Raw genomic sequence first — 27,176 nt, forward strand, 5'->3', positions numbered from 1 at the left:
GCAATGAATGGTCTCCATGAACTATCGCAAAGGCAAGTCACAGGTTCCTTAGGGCTTGTTCTTCTGTGGTTGTGGCTTGATAAGGTAGACCCTGTAGCCTACCTTCCCAGGGCCCACAGAGCCTTTGTCCTGCAGACACCCACAGAGCATCCCAGCACAGACCAGAGTTCTCTCTGCAGTTGTTTAGACATGGCAATATGGGTGGAGGAAATCTTGACGCTTTCCTCAGACTAGAAGTTTTGTCTGAGAACAGTGCTGGGAACTGAAATGTAGACTTGAGAGTTAAGCACAATAACTCTTTGATGATTAAAGGCCCTGCTGCCAGGTGGCTGTAAACTTTAACAGTACTTTAATGTCCCTTGTGGGTTTTTTTTTTTTTTCTTCTGAATCTGTCAACATCCCAGTCTTCAAAGGTATCCAGATAATGTAATATTTAAGAATAGGTAAATATGCTTTATCCTGTTTATAATTTGCATGGTATCTCATTCTATAAAACTCTGTTCTCATAGCGAAACAATTATAAACTCTTAACAGTCGGTACTTCAGACTGGAAGTTACATAATTGTAAAATTCTAGGTTTGGGGCTGGAGAGATGGCTCAGTGGGTAAAGCACTTGCTGAGCAAGCATGGGGACCTGGGCTCTCAGGTACACCCATGTGAGAACTGGGCGTGGTGGCCGATGTCCATAACAGCTGTCCTCACAGGCTCCCTAGTGAGCTACATTCAGGACTTGTTCAGCTGTGTCTTCCTACAGTGCCAGGAAAAGCCTTGACCTGTGTCGTCCAACAGACACCCATGTCTAACTCACAAGAGGCAGTAAGGAAGGATGAGTTATCATCCACCTACTCTGTAGGTGCTGTGCCATAGGCATTTATACACATTTGTCTGTGTGTGTGTGTGTGTCTGTGCTGTGTATCTGTGCTGTGTCTCTGTGTGTGTCTGTGCTGTGTCTCTGTGCTGTGTCTGTGTATGTCTGTGCTGTGTCTCTGTGTCTATGCTGTGTCTGTGTGTCTGTGTGTGTGTGTCTGTGTGTCTCTGTGTGCATGCGTTGCTGCTTCCGCAACCCCAGGGCTTCCAGTGTGCTAGGCAAGTGCTCTAGCACTGTAGACCCCCAGCATGTTGTGCCTTTTGATTCTTAGAGCCACCCCCAAAGAAGTAAATACTGTTCTGACCTCTGTGTGACCCCTGAGGAAACAGCCTTGGGGAGGTTGGTGTTCAAATTCAGTCCTGGGTCAGGTTGACTTCAAAGGCAGGACTTTAAAGACATGCAAACATGAGGTCTGTGAGGACTGTAAAGGGCTAAGCCTAAAGCACTTGCCTTTACCCCTTCCCAGCTCCTTCCTGCTGACTGCACTTCAATTTCAGTACAGCTCAGGGGCCAACCATGCCTCCTGGCTCACTTGAGACACAGACACACACGCACAAACACAAATACACAAATACACCCACACAAATACAGCAAATACACACATATACACAAACACACGCAAATACACATGTACACGTATATACAAACACATACAAATACACACTTACACACGTACACACACACACACTCTAACCCTGTGCTGTGGAAGAAGCACCCATCAGCTACCTGCAGAGAAGATGTCAGAGCCACCATCTTAGGTGGAAACCAGGAAAGAAACAGAAACTTGGATTCTAGCTGTTTGTTGGAATGAATGAAACCCTTATTTTCCCCAGAAGACATTTTCTCACCTGCCTCTAGGATGGTCTATTGGCTTTGCCCTTTGAAATGGAGCTTGGGTTCCAGCCCAGGCCTTTGTATTTTAGACTTGTGCCACCACTGAGTTGTGCAGACAATGTCCTCCCTGGAGCTACAGAGTCCAGCTTCCTGGAGCATAACCTTTAAGGGTAAATAAAACCCTTTTGTATTCACTTCTGGCTTCCCTATGCTTGACTGGCAGGCGCCCCACTGCTGCTCTCTGCTAACTTGGGCCTTGACCAGTGAGTAGATTCTCAGGGCAGCACCTGGTATATAGTAGGTGGTCGGTTAAGGCTGATAGACTGAATAAATGAAAGCTGTTAAGATGTAAAAGAAAGAGGGACTGGAGAGATGGGTCCGTGGTTAAGAGCACTGGCTGCTTTTCTGAGGAGTTAGGTTTTATTCCCGGCATCCAGATGGCAGCTTGCAGCTGTCTGTAACTCCAGGTCCAGAAGATCCCACATCCTCTCCTGTCCTCTGTGGGCACTGCATGAACTTGGTGCATAGATGTATGTGGGCAAAACAACCATACACATAAAATGAGAATTTTTTTTTTTTTTTTAAGATTTAATGGGGCTGGAGCGATGGCTCAGCAGTTAAGATCTGACTTCTCTTCCAGAGGTCCTAAGTTCAATTCCCAGCAACCCCAACAGTGGCTCATAACCATCTGTAATGGGATCCAATGCCCTTTTCTGTTGTGTCTGAGACAGCTACAGTGTACTCATATACATAAAATAAATAAAAAATTGAAATTTTAAATTTTTAAAGATTTAAGGATATAAAGTATTGGTCATGAGTGCCTTGCTCATAAATTTGTGACTTTTTTTGGACACATTCAAGCTATGTTTGGTCTTACCTATGAGGGTGGATGACAAAGTCCACAAGTTAAAAGTGTGCACATTTATACAAGCTCTGCAGATTTATTTAAACCTTATTTAGAAAGGGACTAGTCCACAATTCTCTCTATGCACCCACACTTTGTTCCTTGAAGGGGGAACACTTGAGGTTGGAATGGTGTACTCTTGTGTACCGGAGGTGTACCCCTGGGAAGCTGATGGGGGGGGCTGGGGAGGAGAAGGATGAGGAGGAGGTGGAGGAGGAGGAAGAGGAGGAAGAAGAGGAGGAAGAAGAAGAGGGGGAGGTGGCAGAAAAGGATGAATTTGAGACTAGTTTGAATTGCATAGTGAGTTCAAGGCCAGCGTGGACTATATAGTGAGAAGCCTCCAAGGTCAAGGTGCTTGCAGGTCAGTCTGATCCCAGGATCCCATGCAGTGTAAGGAGAGAACCAACCCCATAAATTGAAACACCCGAGCTGCCCTACGTTGGGCGGCCAAACTGTAATGGCCCGCTCTGTTCCGCAGGTCCGGGTCTAGCGAGAGAGTGTGGGGCAAGCGACGGGAAGAATGGAGACAAGACAGAGGGTCTGATCAAGTCTCAAGTCTCCTTTATTGTCTCTCTCTCCTTTATTGTCTCTCTCATTGTCTCCCATATTCTCTTCCTTGTCTCTATTGAAGGGAAATCTGGGGTATTTATAGGCTTTTGCTACGTGCCTTGAAGGTGTGGATACCACGTGCACCTTACAGGCATGTATGGCGTGGATAGCACGTGGATAGCACGTGAACCACATGCCTTGTAGGCGTGGATAACACCTGCGCCTTGCAGCTGGGGGCAGTAAACAGCAACACAAAATATGTGGGATATCAGAGTGTGCTTCAGCTGTTGTAGGCTGTTGAAAAACAAGTCTCATGTCAGGGTATATGACTCGAGATGGCTGCAAAGCTGATAGCCGCTTTCTGCTAAAAGTCGGCTCCCAACAATAAATAAATGTAATTAATATATAAACAAAAGAAAACATCCAAACAGGAAGAGCAGGGTAGGAAATGGAACAGCTTTAAAGATGTATCATGTTACTGAGTACATTGTATTGATCCGTATACATTACAATAAGTAAGTAAGTATACTTACTTACTTATTGAGACAAGGTTTCATTGTATATCCCTGGCTGTCTGGGAACTCACTATGTAAACAGGGCTGGCCTTGAACACACAGAGATCTGTCTCCTTCGTGCTTGGGTTAAAGACTCAAGCCCTGCTGGGCTGCTGCTTTGAGATAGCAGCATCTCACTCTGTTGCCTTGTTTGGTTCTGAGCTCAAAATCCACTGTCCCCAACCTCAAAAGTGCTGTGATCATAGGTTTGTGCCACCATGCCTGAGGGAATTGTTTCAGTCATCATGTGTGCTTGTGTAAGTGTGTGTATGTATATGTGAGTGTAGGTGCCTGCAGAGGCCAGAGGTATCAGACCCCCTGGACCTGAAGTTTTAGGTGGTTGTGAGCTGCCTGGTGTGGGGCCTCTGCAAGGAACTCTAACCACTGAACCATCTTTCCACCCCAGGAACTGTTTCTTAATTCAGCAAATATTTCTTAATAAGAGTACATAAAATTATAGACTTCAGGATATCCCTAAAGATAATTTTTAAAGTTTTCTTTCTTCCTTCCTTGCTTGCTTGCTTGCTTTTAAATACAAGATCTTACTATGTAGCTTTGGCTGTCCTGAAACTCACAATATAGATGAGGCTGACCTTAAACTCACAGAGATTTGCCTGCCTCTAGCACCTAAGAGTTACTTCTGCCTTAATCTTCTGAAATTGTAAGCCAGCCCTAATTAAGTGTGTCCCTTATTAAGAGGTGCTGTGGGCGCCAGGTATGGTGGTGCACACTTTTAATCTCAGCACTCAGGAGGTAGAGGCAGGCAGATCTCTGTGAGTTTGAGGCCATCCTGGTCTACAAAAGCAAGTTCCAGGACATCCAGGGCTGTTACACAGAGAAACTCTGTCTTTAAAAAAGCCAAAAAGAAAAAGGGTAGGGTAGGGTATCTGTGGACATGGTGTCTCTTCACAGCAATAGAAACTCTGAGACAAGTGGCTTCTCAAGAGCAACACCCAAGGTTATCCTCTGGTATACATCACATACACGAACACACACACACACACACACACACACACACACCAGACAGGCACACAAACAGGCAGATAGATACACAAACACACATATACTCAAACATGCCTCCTCCTCCAAGGCCTGGATACAGCATCTCTTCCAGCATTCCAGCATCAGGCATCTTGTTCATCCCAGGGAGGGTGACCATCCTACCATTTTGTCTGTCAGGTAGCCAAATATGGACAAGCTCTTGACTTGCTTGCTGTCCTTCCTAACTCCTGCCCCCACAGCTGTGCTCTCCAGCTTTTGGTCTGCTGAAAAGCCTTGGGGTAGCCATGTGTGAGCATGTGGGAGTCAAAGGCAGATAGAGCCCTGATTTCAAGGCCAGCCTGGTCTAAATTGTTAAACTCTACCTCACAAATAACTAAGTCCTCACTACTTCTGTGTGAGAGCCATGGATCAAAGTCAATTCGCCAGGTTTTCGGGACCAGCAGTGCTTGCCCTGGTGCCAGTCTCATCTGCCTGAAGATTATTTTCCCTAACACAACTGTTTCTATTACATACCAGCACTTTGGGTCTTTCCCTACTATTGAAATGATAACACTGAGTGGCAGGTATTTTCTTCCCAGCATGTCATATGTTGGTGTTTCCAAGAACTTACTTTCTCATTTTTTATAAAATGTTATTTTTTGAGGTAAAGTCTTTCTGCATAGCTCAAGCTGGCTTTAGACTCTTGACCCCCCACCTTGTCTCTGGGGATTACAAATGTGAGCCACCAAGCTCACAGTATTCAGGAGGTGACGATTGGGAATTTATGGTTAAGCGTGGTATAGAATACGAAGTTGAAGAAGTCATCTATAAGCAGTGCCATTGCTGCTTTAGGAGGCTAGTTTGGGGTGGGGGTGGAATTGGCTACAATTGCTCCCCGGTTTTTATACTGTAATATCAAGTGCCATGTTTGGCTCTACTGCCCTCTTGTGGCTGCTGTCCACTTATTTCTGAGGGTGGGTGGGGCGCTGAAACTTAAGTGAGTTAAACCTTTTGTTATTTATTCTCTGCTTTGATTAAGCAGACCTCCGGCCCCCCCCCCCCCCCATCACACAGACAGACAGACACACACACACACACACACACAAGCACGAATGGGATTGAACTCAAGATCCGGGCACATGTGAAGCAAGAGCTCTACGTTAAGTCACACACCCAGCCCTCTCGCGTTTTCTTTCTAGTGTCCAGGCCGGCCTTGATCTGGGCTTCTTCCAGACTCATTCATTCTTTCAGATACCTAGGATTACAGGCTTGATACTAAGCTGCACCTGGCCCCAGTGCTGGGGATTGAATGTAAGGCCTTACACATAGCAAGTTTCTATCATTAAGCTACTTCCAGCCTGTATTTCTTCCTCTCCTTCCTGACAGGCCTTTGCTGACTCCTGATCCTCCTGCTTCCGCCTTTGAAGTGCTGAGATTGCAAGTCCATGCTGCCATGCCCTCCTAAATCTAAGATTTTTTTTTTTTTTTTTTTGGAGACATTTTTATTTTCTAATTATGTATATATGTCCAGTTCAGAAGAGGGCATCAAATCTCCTGGAGCTGGAATCAGAGGAGTTCGTAAGCTGCCTGATGTGGGTGCTGGGGATTGAACTCAGGTCCTCTGCAAGAGTAGCACACATCCTAACCACTGAGCCATCTCTCTAGCCCCAGTCTAAGAAGTCTTAAAGCCATGACTTCCTTTTTTTTTTTTTTTTAATTCAAGGCCAGCCTGGGCTGCACAGCAAGATCATCTTAGCACACTAAACAAAGAACAAAGAATGGGCTGAGGAAAAGGCTCTGTGGAGAGCAGGGCTTGACCCCAGCACCCATGTAAAAAGCAGAGCGGCCATATTCACCAGAAGCCTGAGTTGTGGGTGGAGGATGGGGCTTGCTGGCCTACCACTGAGCAGAACAGCAAGCTTCTGGTTCTGTGTCAAGGGCACACATCGGAGAGACTGAAGAGGACATCCACTATCCTCCTCCAGCCTCTGCAAGTGCATGTCCGCATGCAACACACACACACACACACACACACACACACATACACAGAGAGAGAGAGAGAGAGAGAGAGAGAGAGAGAGAGAGAGAGAACAGAAAAGAAAAGAAAAGAAAAGAAAAGAGAAAAGAAAGAAATTAAGTCTCTCTAGAAGTCTTATGTTTATGTCTTTCTTCCTATACTACATCTCAGGAAGCCCAGGCTAGCCTTTTGAATTCACTAAGTAGCCAAGGATGGCCTCAAACTTACACCTTTTTTTTGGGGGGGGGGGGGAAACAGGGTTTCTTTATTTTGTAGCTCTGGCTATCCTAAAATTTGTCAGGTAGACCAGGCTAGCCCCAAATTTATAGACATCCATCTGCTTTTGCCGCCATGCCCAGCTGGTCTTGAACAGTTCCACTTCCTAGGTGTGGGATCTTTTTCTTAAGGTAGATCTCACCCAAGCTGGCCTGGAACTTACTGTAGAGGCCTCACTGACTTCAAACTTGATCCTCTTGCCTCAGCCTCCTCGTGTTTAGATTGCATCCATCACCATGTTTAGCTGTTAATTGTTTTGGAAAGGTAAAAGAAAACTGGGACAGACAAAACAGGAATATAAATGTTTGACTTTTCTGTCAAATTTGTAATCAGACAGAAGTGAGCTTAATACAGCAGACTGATGGCGGGGCCTGGTGCCCTTCATTCCTCAGTTAAGACTCCTTTGCAAGGTGGAACAACCCTCACGGGGTCACATATCACATCCTGCACATCAGATAGTTATGTTACATTCATAACGGTATCGAAATTACAGTTATAAAGAAGCAATGAAAGTAACTACATGGTAGAGGGTCACCACCACATGAGGAGCTGTTTTAAAGGGTCACAGCATTAGGAAAGCTGAGAACCACTGTTTCCACCTGGTGTTCTTAGGCAAGTTCTTAATGTCTTTAGGCCTCATTTCTGTGTGTGCATTCTCAAATAACACTACTTGGTGAAGCTGGACACAGTGGGTGAGAGAGAAGCTTACCTCCCACTCCACTGACCTCTCATGTAACAATTACTTGTTACAGTTTCCATGTGAAATGCCACCCACAGGTTCCTATGTTTTAACACTTGGTTCTTCCTAGCAGAGACCACTATGGGGAGGTTTGGGATATAAGGCCTACCTGGCTGAAAGACGTACAGTCTAACACCACTGCAGCCTGAGCCCTCTCTGCTTCCTGTCAGGAGCTGCCTCTGCTGGCTCCAACACTGACTGACACACCTCAGCCAAAGCCTTACCCACCAAGATGGTCTGTACTGTCTAGAACAGGTGCCAGGGACCAGCCTCAGCATGGAGAGGGGTTCTGAGAGGAGGGATGTCCGGGAGCATGGAAAGAAAGACTCGAGGTCAAATCGTGGGTTCTGCTGAGATGGCCTCCAGACTGTGCTCTCTCTGTGTTGTGCTATGTTCTAGACAGCTTTTTCTTGCTATTCTAAAAACCCTGTGTTTGAGACAGCTCTCTCTGCTAGTAAAAACCCTAAAAGCTATCTGGATAACTCATGTATTTTCTGACCAAAATCAGAAAAGCTGCTATAAAAAATTATTGGATCTTCTCACCAAGTCAGAAATCCTGTTAAGAAAAAAAAATTCCTGAAGAGCTATGTTGCCCTCCAGAGAGCTCCAGACAGCTCTGTTCTCACGAGAGAAAATCTAAGAACTGCTATTGCTTTCTGCTAGCTCCTCTCATGTAGATCAAAAGCCCAGTTTTAATTTACATATCAGTCCAGTTATTTATTCCAGGTACCCTGTGATTATCCTATTAATTAGTATCCTGTGGCCCCAGCCCTTTGATTCTTAGGAAACAGCAAGCACACATTTCCTCTTAGCGTTGCAGAAGAATTCAGAGATCTTCAGGCCTCCATTACACACAGCTAAACCAGCTGGGTGGGACCTGTCCTGAGATTACCCTTCTACCACACCTAGGCCTAACCTCGCTCTGTCCCAGGCTGACCTTGAACTCAGGAATCTGCCTGCTTTTGTATCTTTCTGACAAACTGGCTCATTAGTGCAGCTGCCTCTGTTTCTTTAGATTTATGAAGCCCCTCATAATTCATATTGGATCTTTATATTTTGCATAGTTGAGAAATGATATGTTTTCAAACTCGTGTATCTAGAGCTCTTTCCCGTAGCCTTAAGGGCTATCCTGAAGCGATTACCAGTTTTTCTGAGACAGTAGCCACACCTTTGCTTCCCAGTCTAATGCTGTCTCAGATATCATGGAGTCCTTAAGGTTAACCAGACATTCCTTGAGGGAATGTGAAAGTATGTATATTATTATACAAACAAGCCTTACGCCCATAGCAGCCATCCACACTTGTGGAGGCTCACTCCAAGGCCTTGTCCCAGGGGCAGGAACCATGTCATTCTGTCCTTACCAGGGCCACACCAGGCTCGGCAAACAGGGACCCAGTGTAAACCTGTCCTGCCTGAGGTTGTTTCTGTTAGGTGTTGCAGTGCTGAGAACAATGACAGTGTAACACACTCAGTGGTCTGTGATATATGGACGCCTGGCTCGTACTTCCATCCTCCTGTTGACTGTGCTCGCCCCTCCCTTCTGTGTGTCCCGTCCTCAGGGAAGCAGTCGTGTTTTCCTCCAAAGATCTTCAGCTTATCCACCCTGTGCGTAAAGTTTTTCAGCTTCACAGTGGTGCAAAACTGGCTCACATTCAGTAGAAATCAGGAATTTTGAATTTGGATCTTCCCAGTGTTAAGTAGTCTGCCATGATGTTGGCCAATGACAAAGAGTGATGGTGCCCAGTCAGTCCTGCTGGGGTTCCACAGCACACTGTGTTGCTGATACAGCATGTCCAGAAGATTAGATTCATTAAGTGCACTTGTGATTTATGATGCTTCCAAATTACTGTGAGTGTATTTATTAAGGTATAGCACAACCGGAAGTTGAGAAGCATCTATATTATCTGTAATTTATGCCTTTTCATCGATTCTAACTTCATGAGTCTGGTATCAGTTTTGACAAACTACCTAACAGTTTATGAAGGAATTAAATTTAACTTCAAAGAAACCAATACATAAGATGGGCAGTGGTGGCACACACCTTTAATCCCAGCACTTGGGAAGCAGAGGCAGGCAGATTTCTGAGTTCGAGGCCAGCCTGGTCTACAGAGTGAGTTCCAGGACAGCCAGGGCTACACAGAGAAACCCTGTCTGGAAAAAACTTAAAAAAAAAAAGAAACCCAATACATATAGATATATATGTATTCTCTCTTTACATACTGATATATAGAAAGAATATATATATATATATATATATATATATATATATATATATATATATATTTCTACTGTTTGGTTTATTTGAAGCTAAATTATTCTATGTATAAAGGTATATTTTTCTACTATATAATTATATATGGAAAGAGAGAGAGTGCGTGATACGTGTGTATGTTTCTAGCATGAATGTCATTGTAATGTATGACTGCAATGTCTGGGAAGGCCAGAAGAGGGTGTTGTATACCCTGAGACTTGTTTTGTGAGTCTCTGTGGCTATTGGGGATTGAATTTGGGTCCTTTGGAGAAGAGCCATTGCTTTTAACCATTGAGCCACCTCCCCAGCCCCAACAGTGGAATTATGATAGAATAATAACAGTGTAGGCCCAGGGCCTTTCATGTTCTTCTGGTTCTGGAGACAAGATCTTGCTATTGTAGCACAAGCTGGGCTGTAACTCACTTTGTAGTAGAAGCTGGCCTTGAATTTGCTGTAATCCTCCTGCCTATGCCTGCTGAGAGCTAGGATTATAGGCCTGAGCCACCATGCTAGCTTTCAGGTATTCTTGCCCACTTCTGGTCATGGACACAGCATTACTGCGTCATTACAGAGTGACAGGAAAGTTGACTTCAGCCATCTTGCCTGATTATGGTGTGCAGATCAGCTAAGACATCAATATTTCCCTACTTATGTATGAGTTTTTGTTTCTGTGTGTCCAATGTATATGAATTAGGAAATCCAGGGCTAGGGAAAGTACAGGGTAGTGGCTGTGATGGCTGCCAGCCTTTTGTCTCTACCCTCTCCAGCAAGACAACATGGTGTCTTTAAAGACTTGAGATTTGTACTTAATAGTAAATGACTGGTCTTCAAACCTTTACATTTTTCTTTCTTGAATTGCTTCATTCATGATTACATTAACCAGATTAGTTGGCTGGTGGTCTTGAACCAGGGCAGTGTGCACCACTGTCAGCTGGAGCTCTGCAGAGCTGAACCTCTTCCTGGCCTTTGCTTTGTGTGCCCTCCTGTGTTGGGCTGTGGACAACTCTTGGCCATGTTGGTTATGTTGAATTACGATGTAAAGTTGGCACAGTGATGTTACTTTGTTTTTAATTAAATTTGGTTCAGGACAGCCAAACACTATCTCAAAAGACAACAGTAAAATTAAATTTGGAAGTGTAATACACATTCCTGACTTCTGAAAATACTCTGCACTCCAGTTCTTCTATGCTGTTTCTGTAGGATGTTTCTGATTGTCCCAAGTCGTGGTTTCAGGGATTATTTTAACAGTGTTGGAAGGATACCCCTTCAAGTTCCCTTAGGGGAATGAAGCTCAAGCCTCAGACCACATGCTTCCACAGCTGCTGGGGTGCAACTCAGCAGTCCAGTGCTTGACTAGCATGTGTGCTGGGTCCCTGGTTTGATTCCACAGCACCACAAAAACAACAGACAGAAAGGAAAAGAAGGAGGAGGAGGAGGAGAGGAGGAAGAGGAAGAAGAGGAGGAAGAAGAAGAAGAGGAGGAAGAGGAGGAGGAGAAAAAAGAAGTTGTGCTTGGAAGGAAGGAGAGAGAGAGAAGAAAGACTTTATGCTTCTTAAAAGGTAGAAATGAGTTCAGACAATAAGCTGTATAAGAACATAGCTAAAGTCTTCCTGTTGTAGAATCACTTCTGCTAGATTTGGGAAAGAGGCCTTTACGTAGGTATAGGCGTGATAGCCGTAGCATTTGTGGTAAAGTTAGTCTGGTTTTGTTTGGGTTGTGTGTGTGTGTGCTTGCTTGGAATCAAATCCAAGGTCTTACGTATGCTAGGCAATCACTGCGCCACTGAGCTATATTGCCAGCCCAAGTTCGTTTATTTTGTTTGCTTTTAAAATACATATTTGTTTGTTTAATGTGTGGGGTGAGGTGTACATGTGGAGGTCAGAGACAAGTTATAGGAGTAGTCATTTCTCTCTTTCCAACACGTGGGCCCAGGGGTCAAAAACAGGTTATCAGGCTTTATTTAGCTACTGGGCTATCTCAACAGCCCTGTTTGTGTTTAGATGAGATCTCACTAGATAGTTCAAGCTAGCCTTGAATTCACTGAAATCTCCCTGCTTCAGCTGGGTCTCCAAGTACTAGGATTACGGGTAGGAACCACTACTTCTGGCAGCTTTGTGTGTACATTTGTTTTAGGTTTGTTTATTTTGTTTTATTTTATGTATATGTATATATGAATGTTTTTTTCTGCATGTATGTATATACACTATGTGCATGCCTAGTGCCCTCAGAGGGCAGAGAAGAGCATTGGATTCCCTATAACTGGAGTTAGAGATGGTTGTGAACCACTCTTTGAGTCCTGGAAACCAAACCCAGGCCTCTGTGAGAGCAACCAGTGCTCTTAACCACTGAGACAGCTCTAGTGCCACAGCAGTTTTTAATAATAAAGTTTTACTTCTTTCTTTTAAAAAATAGAAAAAAGTAAATGTTACAGCAAAATATAAAATTAAACCTAAGAAGCATCTCCGTAAACAACTTTGTAAGTCTTTTGAGTTGCTTCCCTGCACCTATAAGTGTATTCATACAAACAAATGTGTCGAGGTACCTGTGTGTTTAGATGCACGAACAGCGCATCGGGTTTTAAAAGCATATGGGGGGTAGCCCCGGGCTGTGGCTCAGTGGGAGAGTCCTTGTCTAGCATGTGTGAGGCCCTGGTCTGAGTACTGCCAGGAAAACCAGCTTCCCCTGACATCACCGTGTCCTTCTCATTCCCTGTGGCAGGGCGTCCTGTCACACTAGTGCATGGAGTGCTCCTGTTGTCATGGCTGCACAGCATTGCAGTGTAGTGTGTGTTTGATCATGATTTATCTGATGTGGTGAATGATACAAGATGGATGTTCAGTTGCCCAGCTTTTCACTGTCACTGACAGTATCGGATCTCCTCATACATGCATCTCAGTCAGTGCATTCAGTGAATAAATGTTTCATTGATAGAGTCAAACCTGAAAGATCTATTGCTATATGTCAAGTATTGCCAGTTTAGCAGATTTTATATGAAGCCCAATAACTAACAAAAGATCATCTCAAAAATGTGCTATAAACATATATATATGTATATATGCATTATATACATATATATATGTATATAATATATATATATATATACTATATATATATATATATTAGCAGGAGGATTGTTATGAGTCCTAAGTCTGCCTAGACTATAGAATGAGTTATCTCAGAAAGGGGGAGGGGTAGCACTAGGGAGATGGCTCACTCAGTAAAGTGCCTGCTTTGCAAGGTGAGAGAACCCACGTTCTTATGTTCTTATCCCCAACACCCAGATGAAAGCCGCTGCAGTTGAACGTGGTTGTCATCCCCGTGCTGTGGTGTGTGTGGGGGGAGGGCGGGGGGTCACAGGTGGATCCCAGGAGCTCATTACCAGCTAGCTTAGCAGAATTGTTGAGCTCCACGTTTGGTTAGAGTTGTTGTCACAAAGCATAAGGTATGGGGCAGGGGAGATGCCTTAGCATTTAAGAACACTCGCTGCTCTTGCAGAGAACTGGAGTAACTGGAGTCAGTTCCCAGGAGCCCCATGTGGGTCAGTCAGAACCTGGAACTCCAGCTCCAAACAGGAGGCCGGTTCTGGCCCCATGGACACTTGTACACACATCCCCATGTCCCTGGACATAAACACATATAACTAAAAGTAGTAAAGTAGGCTGGGAACAATGGGAGAAAACACCCAGTGCTGGTCTCTGGCTTTTACACATATGCACACGTGCACATTCATGTACCCACACATGAACACATACATATCCCACATGTATGTATATTTAGAATACAGTTTTTTAAAATTTATTTTTATTGGATATTTTATTTACATTTCAGATGCCATTAGAATGCAGTTTTGTTAGAAGCTAAGCTTGGTGAAATTTTTTTTTTAGAGCATCAAATTAACACCCCACACAGGAACTTAAGGGTGGCTTTTTGTTTTGTTTTGTTTTTGAGTTGCTGAGGTGTAGGGACAGAGCTGTGACATACTCGGTGGCACTTGCAAAGGCGGAGGTGCAAGAGTAACTTCTCATAGGAGGAGGTGAGAAGTGTTGGGCGGTCTTCTCTTTCCAAAGTTGTATTTATAAGTGATTGTATTTATAAGTGATTTATAAGTGATGACAGCTTTTGAAAGTTACCGAATAATGTAGCTAAATAGAAAGGGTCTGGTTGTACATGTCTGTACAAAAGTAGGAAACCCACACAGTTCCTTGAAATGAACATGAGCTACAGTTTAGAGCAGTGGTTCCCAACCTGTGGTTCTCCAACCCTTTGGGCTCACAATATCAGATGTCCTGCATATCAGATATTATATTACAATTCATAACAGTAGCAAAATTATAGTTAGGAATAGCAACTAAACAGTGTTATGGTTGGGGGTCGCCAAACCGTGAGGGACTATATTAAAGGTCACAGCATTAGGAAACCTGAGAACCACAATTGAGAGTCATTTCTGAGAGCATCCGTCTATATGGTGTCATTAAGGAAATTCTAATATAGTATATATATATATATATATATATATATATATATATATATATATACTATGTATGTATGTATATACTGTATATACACACACACACACATATATATATATATATATACACACACACATACATACATAGTTTAGGGTAACTAAACTTACCCTGGGCTCACAGCTAAGCTCCCTATTTTCCTTTATATTTTAGTTCTACAGTTAGATAACCGAGTAGCGGCATCGGGTGAGGTATAGCGGTCACAAGGTCATGGCAGCCTCCAATACCATGGTCCAACTTGCCCCTGACAGCACTGCCGTTCTACCACAAGGACAGGCCCAGTGCAGCTGCCCCTCAGCAGCTCCAGGGGGATGGTTTCCTCTGTGACCCTATATTTTACAACAACCTTGTGGGCTGTGAAGGTAACTCAATTAGGGCCAGTCTCAGCTCCCAGCAGGCACAGCGGGACCCAATACTTATGATTGTTAGAACCTTGAGTGTCCTACTGGCATCTGGTGGGTAGAGGTTCTTCAGTGTTCAGTGGCTTTCCCATCAGTTACTGCTGTTCACTGAGGCCTCACTGTCACTCTGGTTTTGTTTTTGTTTGTTTTGTTTGTGTTTGTTTATTTGTTGCCTATTTTTGTCTGAATTGTGCTTTTGTCAAAAATGTATTATTCAGTAAGAGGCTGCCCTAGATGCAGACTACTAACTAAGGGAACCGATGCTGTGGTGGAGGGTACTGACACTGGGCTAGATGGCAATCAGCAGATCGGTGTTCTAAATAGCTGCAGGACTACGTAATTATTTTTGCATTATTTTGCATGTGCATGTGAATAAGGGCATTTGCCTGCAAGTCTGTGGTGACTGTAAGTCTTAAACTCTTGCATCATTGCCACTGCAGATGTGCTCTTGGGGCCAGGAGACTCTCTGGTTGGCAGTAGGCACACACAGATGTTCTGTTCAACTTGTACTTTTGAAGCACCAGAGACATATCCTTTATCTATCTACCATCAAACTCTGCAGATGTTCTGGCTTTTAAGACCACCTCATACTTTGAATCTGGACGTCCAACTCCAAGCAGTTCTAACTTAATGATAAGATTGCCCCAGCCGCCATTGCCACTTCAGTAGTCAGTCTGCATCAATTCATTTGCACAAATAACTTAGATAAACATTTACTGAGCTCTGAGCCACACGCAAAGCAGGAAGAGAGCTGTGAAGGGGCTATTTTCCTCTAATTAAAGATACAGAGATCAGAGCTTAGAGAAATGCCCCAGGCCTTGGTCTCTGTAACAGTTTAGGAACAGAGGTCTTCATAGTTTCCCTTACTCTCAAAGTATGTTCCTCCTGTGATCTCAGCAGGTCACAGGACAAGGGAGTGGAGGTGCGGAGGCCTGACCTAACCACATAGAAATCATGTGCTCTGTGTCCTCGTTACTGTCTCTGTTGCTGTGATAAACACCTTGACTGAAAACAGCCTGTAGAGGAAAGGGGTTGTTTCATCTCCTGGGTTTGTTGCAACTTCCAGGTCACACTGCAACTCTGAGGGAATCAGGGCAGGAACAGAAGCAGAGGCCATGGAGGAGCGCTGCTTATTGGCTTGCTCTCATGGCTTGCTCAGCCTGCTCTCTTATACCTTCCAGGACAACTTGCCATGGGGTGGCACTGCACATAATGGTCCAGACCATCCCCCATCAATCATTAAACAAGAAATATCATATATCATAAATCAAGAAAGTGTCCCATAGGCTTGCCTGTAGGCCAATCTGATGGAGGCGTTTTCTCATTAAATTTATCTCTTCCCAGATGACCCTGGCATGTGTCCAGTTGATACAAACTAACTAGAACAATTTTTAAAAGGCTTCTTGTCACAAACCGGATAAAAACTGGACAAAAGCCATTGTAAATTCCTCCTGCAAACAATCTTCTCTAACACAGAGAGTACTGATGCTGAGCTGATATCTCTGACATTGGGGGTACTGATGCTGAGCTGGTATCTCTGACATTGGGGGTACTGATGCTGAGCTGGTATCTCTGACATTGGGGGTACTGATGCTGAGCTGGTATCTCTGACATTGAGGGTTCTGATGCTGAGCTGATATCTCTGACATTGGGGGTACTGATGCTGAGCTGGTATCTCTGACATTGGGGGTACTGATGCTGAGCTGGTATCTCTGACATTGAGGGTTCTGATGCTGAGCTGATATCTCTGACATTGGGGGTACTGATGCTGAGCTGGTCTCTCTGACATTGGGGGTACTGATGCTGAGCTGATATCTCATTAGCAATAGAATAACCAATAAATGGATTATGTCTGGGAGCTTGCATTAACTTCTCTTGCCTCTCTTTGCCTGTGACCCATGGTAGATAATTCTCACTCATACTTTTCTCATCTGTGGAATGATACTGATGCTGATAGTTGCTATGAGGATTAAGTGAGATGACACACATCTAACCTCTTTTCTTTTTTTAAATTTAAAGATCTATATAGATTTCTGTAATACTTTTATTTTCTAAGGAAAGAGTTTTAAAACATCATTCGCCTCACAACCCTATCACTATTTCTAGAAAAATTGATATTTGCATATCTAAAATGAAAAATCCCAAAATAAAAATCAGCCTTCTGTAGTCCTGGCTTTTCTTGCTCGGTGCTGGCTGGTGAGACCTGTCTCCAGGCCAGCGCCTGAGGGAGTCTGAGGGAGCTAGCATATTGAACTGCTTCTTGTGTTGGATGCTTATTAGCCAAGACAGAGGATGTAAAAAATATTGATAACTGTTGCTCAGAGTCTATGCATACAGTCTTGTCTAGAAGTCTTTTACCAGTCAGTGTTGAGTGGACTCTGGAAGACAGTCAAGGCTGTCCCTCTGTTCCACCCCTGAGGGTTTTCTATAAAGTGTTATGGGTCATGTTTGCTAGATCTGAGATAATCAGTAACCTGGTCTCCCTGCTTTATAAAACTGGCTACCAGGCAAGTGAGCTTTGGTTTTGCTGTGTGAATTACTATCACTGGATATTATTTCTTGCTACTGTACTGAGTTCTTTTCATATTATGTTGGGACATGTACCTGACCCTCGTGACTGGGTTTCTTACAGCATAGTAGATGTTGTTCATCTAGTTGTTAAGAAATGCTGTTGAGCATCACGGAGTCTTTAGGCCTTGTACATGGCACAGGGGAGACAGTGGATAAAATAAGAATTCAAACTATCCCAGGAGCTTTTCCAGTTCTACATGGAAGAGGGAGATAGACAATTAAATAAAGATGTGTATCAGATGTGTTATGAGGAAAAGGAAAGCAGAATTAGAGATGGGGGGACCAGTTCATAAACAGTATTAGAGATGGGCTGGGGCAGCATCTGAGATGGGGAGGACATTCAGTTCACATAAGACGACCAGCAAAAGCCTCTAATAATGTAGAATCTGGACAAATGTGTCTGGAATTAGGAAAGGACCAGGGAGATGGCCCAGACAGGCAAAGGTACTTGTCACTGAGCCTGACAATTGGAGTTCAGTCCCCAAAACTGACATAGAAGAAAATCCACTTCACAATATTGTTCTCTGACCTCTGACCTCAAAATAAATAAATGTTAAGAAAACAAGAAAGTAAATTAGTATATTTTCTTTTGCTTATCAAGTGAGTTCTGTGACTAAAATGCCAGTTTTCTGTGTAAAAGGAGAAAGTAAGTGCAAGCAGACACTGATCTCCTGGAACTGAAGTTAGAGATGGTTGTGCTGTGGGCGCTAGAAACTGAACCCGGGTCCTGGAGCAGCAAGTGCTCATAACCGCTGAGCCACCCTCCAGCCTTGGGACTGTGTATCTTTTTTTAAGGCAAGGTGTCATGTAGCCAAGCCTGACCTCGATCTTGCTCTATAGCCTAAGGACAATGTATTGTCTCATGTAATCTCCCCCCTCTTCCAAACGAGGACCCCCGTGTGAGTATTTTACAGATCAGGAAACAGAGGGTTCAGAAGCAAAGCTTTCTGTGCGGAGACTCAGACAGAGCCCGTCAGAGCATCCTCTGAACTAGGCTGCAGAGCACAGCTGTGCGCCTGTGTACTGCGGCCTGCGTGCCAGTTCCTGCGCTCATTGTTCCTGACTCCGTCAGCCATGCTCTCCTTCCTTAAGCTACCTCCTCTCTGACAGGAACTCCAGTATTTTCTTCCAGTTTTAAAGTCTATACACACCAATTTTAAAGCAAACATACTCTGATTATAGAAGAATTTGACGATATTGAAGATGAGTCTTTCCACACCCAGTTTTTCGTAACCACAGTGCCCATCTTGGTCATCACTTTGACCTCATGGAGTATGGTAAGCATCCAGTGACCCCTTCTTGACTTCAGATGCCCCAGGAACCACAAGCGCTGTTTAAACCTTTGTGCTTATGCCCGAAAAATGACAGAAAGTAGCAAATATGAGATAGGGCTTGTGAGTATTTTGTAGCTGAAAGCTAGTAATGCTCTCTTTGTAAAGTGTTTGCACGGGTTCTGTGACTTTTAAAAGTCAGAATTTAGGCTGGGTTTGGTGACACATGCTTTCAATCCCAGTACTCAGGAAGCAGAGGCAGGTGGGTCTCTGTATAAATTCAAGGCCAGCCGGGTCTATATAGAGAAACTATCTTAAAATTTTTTTTTAAACTCAAATTTAATAAAACCACCGGAAAGCCACAAACCAAAAGTGTTGGGGTGAGTCCATGTGAGCACATGTAAGTATAGATCAGGTTAAGCTTTATAGGCCTGGCAGCTTTTGTTATACATAGGTATCAACAGGTGTTCTTTGACTGGCCGGCTGGACAAACTCAGTGTCTTCATTTAGCAGATGTTAGTGAGCACTTATGCCAGGCACCATGCTGTCTCCTGGGGATGAAGTGTAAGGTAAAGGTAGCCTTACCCATTTGGGAGATGAATAACCAGGAAAATAGAATATAAAATATTCATGATAGAAGCTGTTTTTACTTGAAAAGAACTTTAAAAGCAAAATGAAAAACATGAGCAAGTTATCAAATAAAGCATGGAGAATTTTATGTGATAGTAACCTGCTGGCTGTACCTAGCACATGCTCTTACTTCTGTCACCGTAGGTCTGCTGGCTTAGCCTGAAGGCTCTACCTTCTCACAGCAGAAGCCATTACTCTAGTCAGCTTCAGCCTGGTCTTTCTTTCATCTCGGGGGTAATTTGGACAAAGAGCTTAGTGAGGGAAAAGCCAGCCTGGTGTACTGCTGAGGTATTGAATAATGTCATAGCTATTTATAGTCCTGAAAAAAAAAAAAAAAAAAAAAAAAACTCTCACCATCTGAGTTTTATCTGCTGAGAAAATGGATTATGGATCTACCCATTACATACATACTAATTATTAGGTTTTTAAAAACTATATGGAAATCTATGACCGACATTGTTATTTAGCCTGTAAGATACGGTTTGGTGAAGATTTTTGTAGTGTACTCAGTGTGAAGGGCTAGGGAGTTTGCTGCCCTCAGAGGTAATAAGAAATTATCCCAAATCAAATGGACCAAAGTGACACATGTTGATCGTTTCCCAGTTTTGGAGGCCAGAAACCAGGAGGGCTTAGCTTAGCCAGGTGCTTCTGCCTCGGTGGTGAAGTTGAAGCCTAGGCAGAGGTGGAGAGCCTGCTTCTGAGAAGCTCAAACCTCCGATTCTTCTCCAGAAATCCCTTTCTAGGGCATCGGAGTGTCCTCAAAATATGATAGAGAAAGAAAGAGGGAAAGGGAAAAGGAGAGGGAGCGGGACACAGACAGAATATGAGTATGTGGACCTGGGCATCACTTCTGCCAGACTGTGTAAGCCACAGAGAGCAACACTGACAGTGCACCATAGAAGAGACATTCCCAGGGCACGAACAGCAACCACAGACATGGGCTCATTGGCTGCTATGGGGAAGCTGCAGATCCCGTCCTCAGAGTCCTGCAGCCTGGCAAGCCAGAGGCATGCAAGTGGAGGTGCCTGACCCCACTGCCACCAGTCTCTGAAGATGTGGCCTCTAAATCCCTCAAGGCTGCTAGGTTGCTATAACCTGACCCGGTCTCAGGCTGTAGGCTGGGCTGCCCGCTGGGCTCTGGTGCCCTCTCCTGTCCAAATCTGAGGCTGGTTGTTTTCGGTTTAGGAAGTCATATCCTGTTATCCACGTCCTAGGGTTCTGCTTCCTCCTCAATTTACTGAGAAAAAAAGAAGCAGCTTTCTCCTCCCCTGCCACCTGGCCTGGTCTGCCTCCAGCCCTCACAGTGAGTGGTCTCTGCTCTTGTCACACAGTCCTCTTCCCAGCCTCCTTGCCACCAACATCACTCCTCAGTTCCTCCTTAGCCCCTATTGGTTGACTCGAGGTTTGTGATTGTTTTTGGTTTGGTTTGGTTTTGAGTCTCAAATATTCCTGGCTGGCCTTGAATCCTTCTTTTTAACAATTACTTTTATGTATATGGATGTTTTCCTATGTATTCCTCTATGCCCACAGAGGCCAGAAGAGGCATTGGATCCCCCATGACTGACGTTATAGACCGTTGTAAGCCCTCAGTGTGGGTTTTGTGAACACAGGCCCTCTGGAAGAGCAGTCTGTGCTCCTAACTGCTGAGCAGCTCTCCAGCCCCGAGTTTTCACTTCACATTTATGTGTTACCATATTTTGACTTATTACCAAAACCCTGCAATCTAATTTTTTGAAATTATTATACATAACGATGTGTGTGTGTATATGTGTGTGTGTCTGTGTGTGTGTGTGTGTGTGTGTGTGTGTGTGATGTGTTATATTTCAGTAAGTGACAGCTTAGGAGAGTCTCTTCTTGTCTCCCACCGTGTGGGTTTGGGTATTGATCCCAGATCATCAGGCTGACTGCAGGTTCCTCGCCCTGCTTAGCTAGCTCACTAGCTAAGTTAGGGTTTGCTTCGCAACACATTTACTAAAACTGGAGTGATCCAGAGAAGACTAGGACGGCACCTGCGCAAGGATGACGTGCAAAGTAATGGAACAGCCCATGTTTTAAATAATGCGGAAGTCATTGCTTCACTTTAGTGCTGTATTAATTTTTTTTTTTTTACTTTTTGAAATTTTTTGTTTCATAAGCGTTCTGCAGCACAGGTGTCGCAGCACAGGGACCCTTTGTCAAGCGGCAGCATTGCCACTGCCTGTCACCACCCACTGGTAGTTAGAGTGACTTCCCCCCTTCCGTGTGTTTCCATGTCAGGAGCATGTCTACCGTGGTGCCACTAAACAGTGGAGTTATTTGGGCAGCATTTAAAGAAATTTTCTCTGAAATGCATACATACCTAAGTGTTATTTTATCTTACCCCACATCAGTCTGCACAGGGAGATTTCTAGTCATGTGCAATCGGAACGCTTCCACTGGGTTTGCTGGAGACTTGCTTATTTGGGCCAGAAGATGCTGCAGTACCAAATGGTGCCTCTTTCCTGAATTCTGAGGTTGGAAATGTAAATGACATGCTGTTTATGCCAGGTCTCAGAAATAGAATTTGGGTCATCCAGTTTCCATTCTGAGCTGGAGAACCATGAGGTTCTGGAGCAGTCTATCCAATATGGTACCACCAGTTATGTAAGGCCACGTAACTCTAAAATCCATGGCCCTGAGTCATGGTGGCCGTATTTCAAGTTCTCTAAGAGTGACCACCATATTAGGTGACTCATGAGGTTCATCCCCATGGCAGAAAGGCCTGTTTTAAATAAAGGAATCAGAAGTGAACTTTTCTAACAGCCTAGCAGCTTCCTTTTAAGAGCATTTTAAAGTTCATAACACAATTGGAAGCACAGAGATTTCCCATATACATCCTCTCTCACACATGCACGGCTCTCCCCACCACAGTGGCACACTTATTGCTGTCAACAAAGTGCAGACGTCACAGGTGTGTTCACTGGGAATGGTACAACCTCTGGGCTTGGACACATGTAAAGTTATTTCTGTTGACCACTGTGTTGTTATGTTGGTTAGCTTTCTCGTTAACTGTGACCAAATAATTCATTTAAAAAAAAAAAAAAAAAACTTAAAAGAGGAAGAGTTTACTGTGGCTCATGATTTTCAAGGTTTCTGTTTTGATTGCTTGGACCCATGGGCTTGGCTAGATTCTCAGAAAGCAGGATGCTATGGTAAAGGTTGTTCCTCCAGAGAATGGGGACAGGGCAGCGAAAGGAGAGCCCAGGGGCAAGGACAACCTTCCAAGACCAGTGACTCCCCCTAGGACCTGTTTCTCCCAACTAAGTGTCGCCCTAAGTACCCACAACCATCCAGGACAGCCCTTGCTACCAGTGGAGAGCGGGCATTTAGATCAGGGGCCCTGTAGGAGGTATTTCAAGTCATAGCACAGCGGGTCACACAGAATAGCTTTATCACCGCGACAGTTTTTCCTCTGCCTACTCGCTCTTCCTGTCCTCTCCCTCAGCCTCAGCCTCAGCCTCTAGCAACCATTTCTCTTTACTGTTCCCACAGTTTGTCATTTTCCAGAACATACATTCAGAGAAAAAGTAGATTAAAAAATTGAATGTGTATATTCATGTATATGGATGAATATGTAGATACCCGTGTGCACATTAGACAGCCTTGGATAAGCTTCTTAGAAATATTGTCCAGGTCCTTTGAGACAGGGTCTCTCATTGCCCTGGAGCTCACTATTTAGGCTAGATTGGCTGGCTGGTGAGTCCTAGCAATCCTCCTGTCTCAGTCTTCCTAGCACTGGGATTACAAGTGTGTACTCCTGCCCAGCATCTTGGAATGAGTTCAGGGGATTCTAATCAGGTCCTCATGACTGCAAGGCGAGCCGGTGCTGACTGAGCTGTCTCCCTAGCTCTGTTAGTAGATTCTGAGCTGTCAATTGCAAGCTTTTTTAGATGACATGTTTTATTGTTCCTTGATAAACATGTGGTTTGAATGAGAATGGCCCCCTTAGGCGCCTGTGTTTGAGTGCTTGGTCCTCAGTTAGTGGAACTGTTGGAAAGGATTAGGCGGTGTGGCCTTGCTGGAGGAGGAGGGGGGTTGGATTTTGAGGTTTCAAAAGCCCATGCCAGGCAGGTCTGGTCTCACAGTAATTCTGTCTGCAACTTGTGGACTAACGCTCTTGAGACTGTGTGTTCCCCAGCTCCCAGTGAAATACTTTCTTCTGGAAGCTGCCTTGGTCATGGTGCTTTTTCACAGCAATGGAACAGTGACAAAGACAATATGGAGCAGCAGGCTGAAAAGCAAACTTCCTGGATGCTCACCTTGCCACCAGAAGACGGAGTTTTCTTTTCTTTTGTTTGTTTGTTTATTTATTTGTTTTTTCACTTATTTTTTTTTTAGGCAGGGTTTCACTGTGTAGCTTGGCTGTCCTGGAGGCACCCTTGGCTGGAAATACTGTCTATCTGTTTGTTAAAAGACTCATAGTGGAATGTGTCTAGGGAAACTGTCTCAGGACTAGTGCTTGTGGTAGACAGAGCAAGATAAAAATATCCCCTGTCCTCTCTACCAGCCTTAACTGAAAACTTTAGGGAGACCCACCCATCAGACAGAGCAGCCTGGCACAGGTAGTATGGAGCAGCAGGCTGAAAAGCAAACTTCCTGGATGGCCACCTTGCCATCAGAAAACTCCCTTTTGTTTTATTTGTTTGTTTATTCATTTATTTTTTTAGGCCGGGTTTCACTATGTAGCTTGGCTGTCCTGGAACTCATTATGTAGATCAGGCTGGCTCAGAACTCAACAAAGATCAGCCTGTCTCTGCTGCTCCAATGCCAGGATTAAAGCATGAGCCACCACCCTAGCCAAGGTTGCATTTTAAAGGGGGACTTTCAGGAACAATTTAGCAACAAAATGTCTAGTTTTCTGAGAGCTGCTACATGGTACTGGATCTGAATGCCAGCCCTCAGAGTTGAGCAAGAACCATTCATAACTGCTGAGACTCTGCTCACTCAAAATGCCCAGTTTTCAACCATAGACATTAAGGTTTGCTTTCTCTGGCTTATTTTGGGATCCTAAAATTTCACTGGCATTTCTAGACCCTTGCATTGACATTTTTTCCCCCCAGATCTGCAGTGATTTGATTCTTGTGGATTGTGTAGATGGCGCTGTAATCACCAGAGACCTTAGCCTTCTTTGCAAATCACAAGATGGTTTGCCTAAATCATTGCCTTAAGAAATACCGCATTGAGCTGGGCAGTGTTGGCGCACACCTTTAATCCCAGCACTTGGGAAGCAGAGGCAGGCGGATTTCTGAGTTCGAGGCCAGCGTCAACACAGTGAGTTCCAGGACAGCCAGGGCTACACAGAGAAACCCTGTCTCGGAAAAACAAACAAACAAAAAAACAAAAATGAAAAAAACAAACAAACAAAAAGAAATACCACATTGATTCCCTCCTTGTCTTGCACCTAAAGAAGACATATTCCTTTGAAACAAGTGTGCTCCTGTTTTTCTTGGCTCCTGTTAAAGTGCACGTGTGGGTCATCACTGACTGACAAGTGTAACCTGCCCTCTTACACAGAAAAGCTGAGTGGTCTTGTAGTCATGGTAACCTGCCTTTGCTAGTGAGTGAACAATGCAGAAATGGACCATCCGCTCCAGCCCTGTCTGTCTGCTGTGCCTGGGACACAGCACAAGGGCATTCCAGGAGAGAGCAGCATTAGGTCAGGCCATCAGTGCAGCCAGCATTGTTATCTCACCCCCTCTCTGAGGCAAGGCCCCTGATGATGCTTCTAAGACTCATCACTAGATTCCTCATTACAGTCTTGGCTGAGCTGGCACACTTGGCAGCCCATGGTGCAAATGAGAAAGATAGAGGTCTGAGCAGGGAGCATCTTCCCTTCCTGTCTTTCTCCTTAGGGGAAGGAAGTGCTTGCTGGGAAAGTTATTTCTGATATTAATAGGCATACTGACTGGGCTCAAAGGCTGCCTGGGTCAAGATGGCACAATGCCATTTAAAACAAGTAGTGGGCTGTGCCATGGGGCTGTTACATCACAAGCAGTCCTCATTTAACAGAGTGCTGTTTTCATGATCTTATCTGCTGCAGGAGACCTTAAACAGATTGCTAATTAGCCTCTCAGAAATTTGCATAGAGAGCACTGGCTGTTATGAAATTAAATGGGAGCTTTCTGCACCCTTAGGACTTAGAGGGGCACCAGAGGGAACCCAGGACTAGAGGAAGGAAGGCTACTCATGGCCTGGGCATACCTAGGAGGGTGAGGAAGGAGGCCAGAGGCCCGCTGACAGAAAGGAGGATTTTCTATGCTGTTTGTGGCTGTTGAACTGGCTACAGGTTACTTTTTCTTGCTGTCTAGTTTATTCCTTTTGATTCTCTTGTTGGTCTGTGGTCCAGCCCTTTAATATTTGTGGCTAGTGACAAAATTCAACTCTTCATTGTTGAGCTACTACAGGAAGAATGACCCAGTTTTATCTATAGCCTCAGCTCTCCTTTTCTATGTTGAATAGCTATTTTTAAGGTTTCTTAATGTTGTGAGGTTCCTTAGGAACATAACCATGGTTTGCTTATCTGTCTGTTTGGACAGAGGATTTCATGTAGCCGAGGCTGGCCTTGAACTCTCTGTGTAGCCAAGGATGACTTTGAATCCTCTATCCTCCTGTCTCCAGCAGTTTACTTGGATATGGTCATTAGTTGAACATGACTACTACTCAGCTGACTATGTACAATTATTTCTTGTCTCTGAGGTGGGGTTTGTATAGAATAGCAAGATTCTTCCAGGTGACTTGACTTTAACAGTCTGCACAGGTAGCAAGCAGCCAGGTTGTTCTGGGGAACCTTGTGTCTCTTCTACAACTCTGCTGTTCTATGGCTGCTCACCCACTGCACCATGACCCCTGTATCTCTTCACCTTCCATGCCCATTTCCTTTCCCAGAATTCCTTACCTTTCTAGTCTGGAGAAATGCTGGAAATAACCAACCCAACTAGTCTGCAATCCACCCCTGCCTCCAGTCAGGGGCCATGATAGCCGAGTGACTGACTCTTTATGACCTTACTAGGTGTGGCTCATGTGTTGACCTGGCTGGTCCTTCTGGGAATTGCTACCTTAGATCACCACTTATGACAGACAACCATACATCTCCACATTCTAAAGTTGCCTGTGCAGTGGTCTTTCCAAACTTAAAGGAGGTTCATACATAGCAGGCACTCTTTACCAGCTGGGAGTGACCACTATCAACAGTGGAGTCCCGACATTTTTTTATCACGTACTAACTGTATCACATGTCCTGTGTAAACTAGCTATTCTTTATTTCCCTTCCTAATACCCACATTTAATTTCTACATGTCCCCTCTCGATCTTTCCAGAGGGCATGGGGGCAGAGGCCATTTTCATGTTGTTCATCATGGAATCTCCAGGTCTTAGAACAGTATATAGAACATAATAAGTCAGTCATAAGTATTTTCATTGATATTTCTTCTCTTTTAAAAAAGTATTTTCTTTATTGTGTGTGTATATGTCTGTGTGTGTGTGTTCTGTGACACACGTGTGGAGGTCAAAGGACAACCTTTGGGGCTGGTCCTCTCTTTTCACCTTTCTGTGGGTTCCAGGGATTGAACTCGGGTCACTAGGCTTTCCCACGAAGCACCTGTGCTCACTGAGCCATCTCACCAGTAATCATTTGTCTATTGTAATTAGTTTCTTTTTTGAGACATCGTTTCTCTGTGTAGCTCTGGCTGTCCTGATATTCACTCTGTAGATAGGGCTGGCCTTGAACTCAGAGATTCATCTGTCTCTGCCTCCCAAGTGCTGGGATTAAAGGCATGTGCCACCACCA

The 27,176-nt window shown here is 44.3% G+C and overlaps 1 protein-coding gene and 1 non-coding gene across 6 annotated transcripts in view; both read left to right on the forward strand.

Moving 5' to 3' along the window:
• Shld1 (shieldin complex subunit 1) overlaps nucleotides 1-27,176 on the forward strand; it is a 95,740-nt gene that overhangs the window by 23,484 nt on the left and 45,080 nt on the right. The gene's annotated exons all lie outside the window — the stretch shown is intronic.
• On the forward strand, nucleotides 21,323-21,426 carry LOC117704883 (U6 spliceosomal RNA). Its single transcript, XR_004606390.1, has one exon. It is a non-coding gene; the product is annotated as a U6 spliceosomal RNA (small nuclear RNA).

The sequence above is a fragment of the Arvicanthis niloticus genome, chromosome 2 (assembly GCF_011762505.2).
Source record: "Arvicanthis niloticus isolate mArvNil1 chromosome 2, mArvNil1.pat.X, whole genome shotgun sequence".
NCBI lineage: Eukaryota > Metazoa > Chordata > Mammalia > Rodentia > Muridae > Arvicanthis > Arvicanthis niloticus.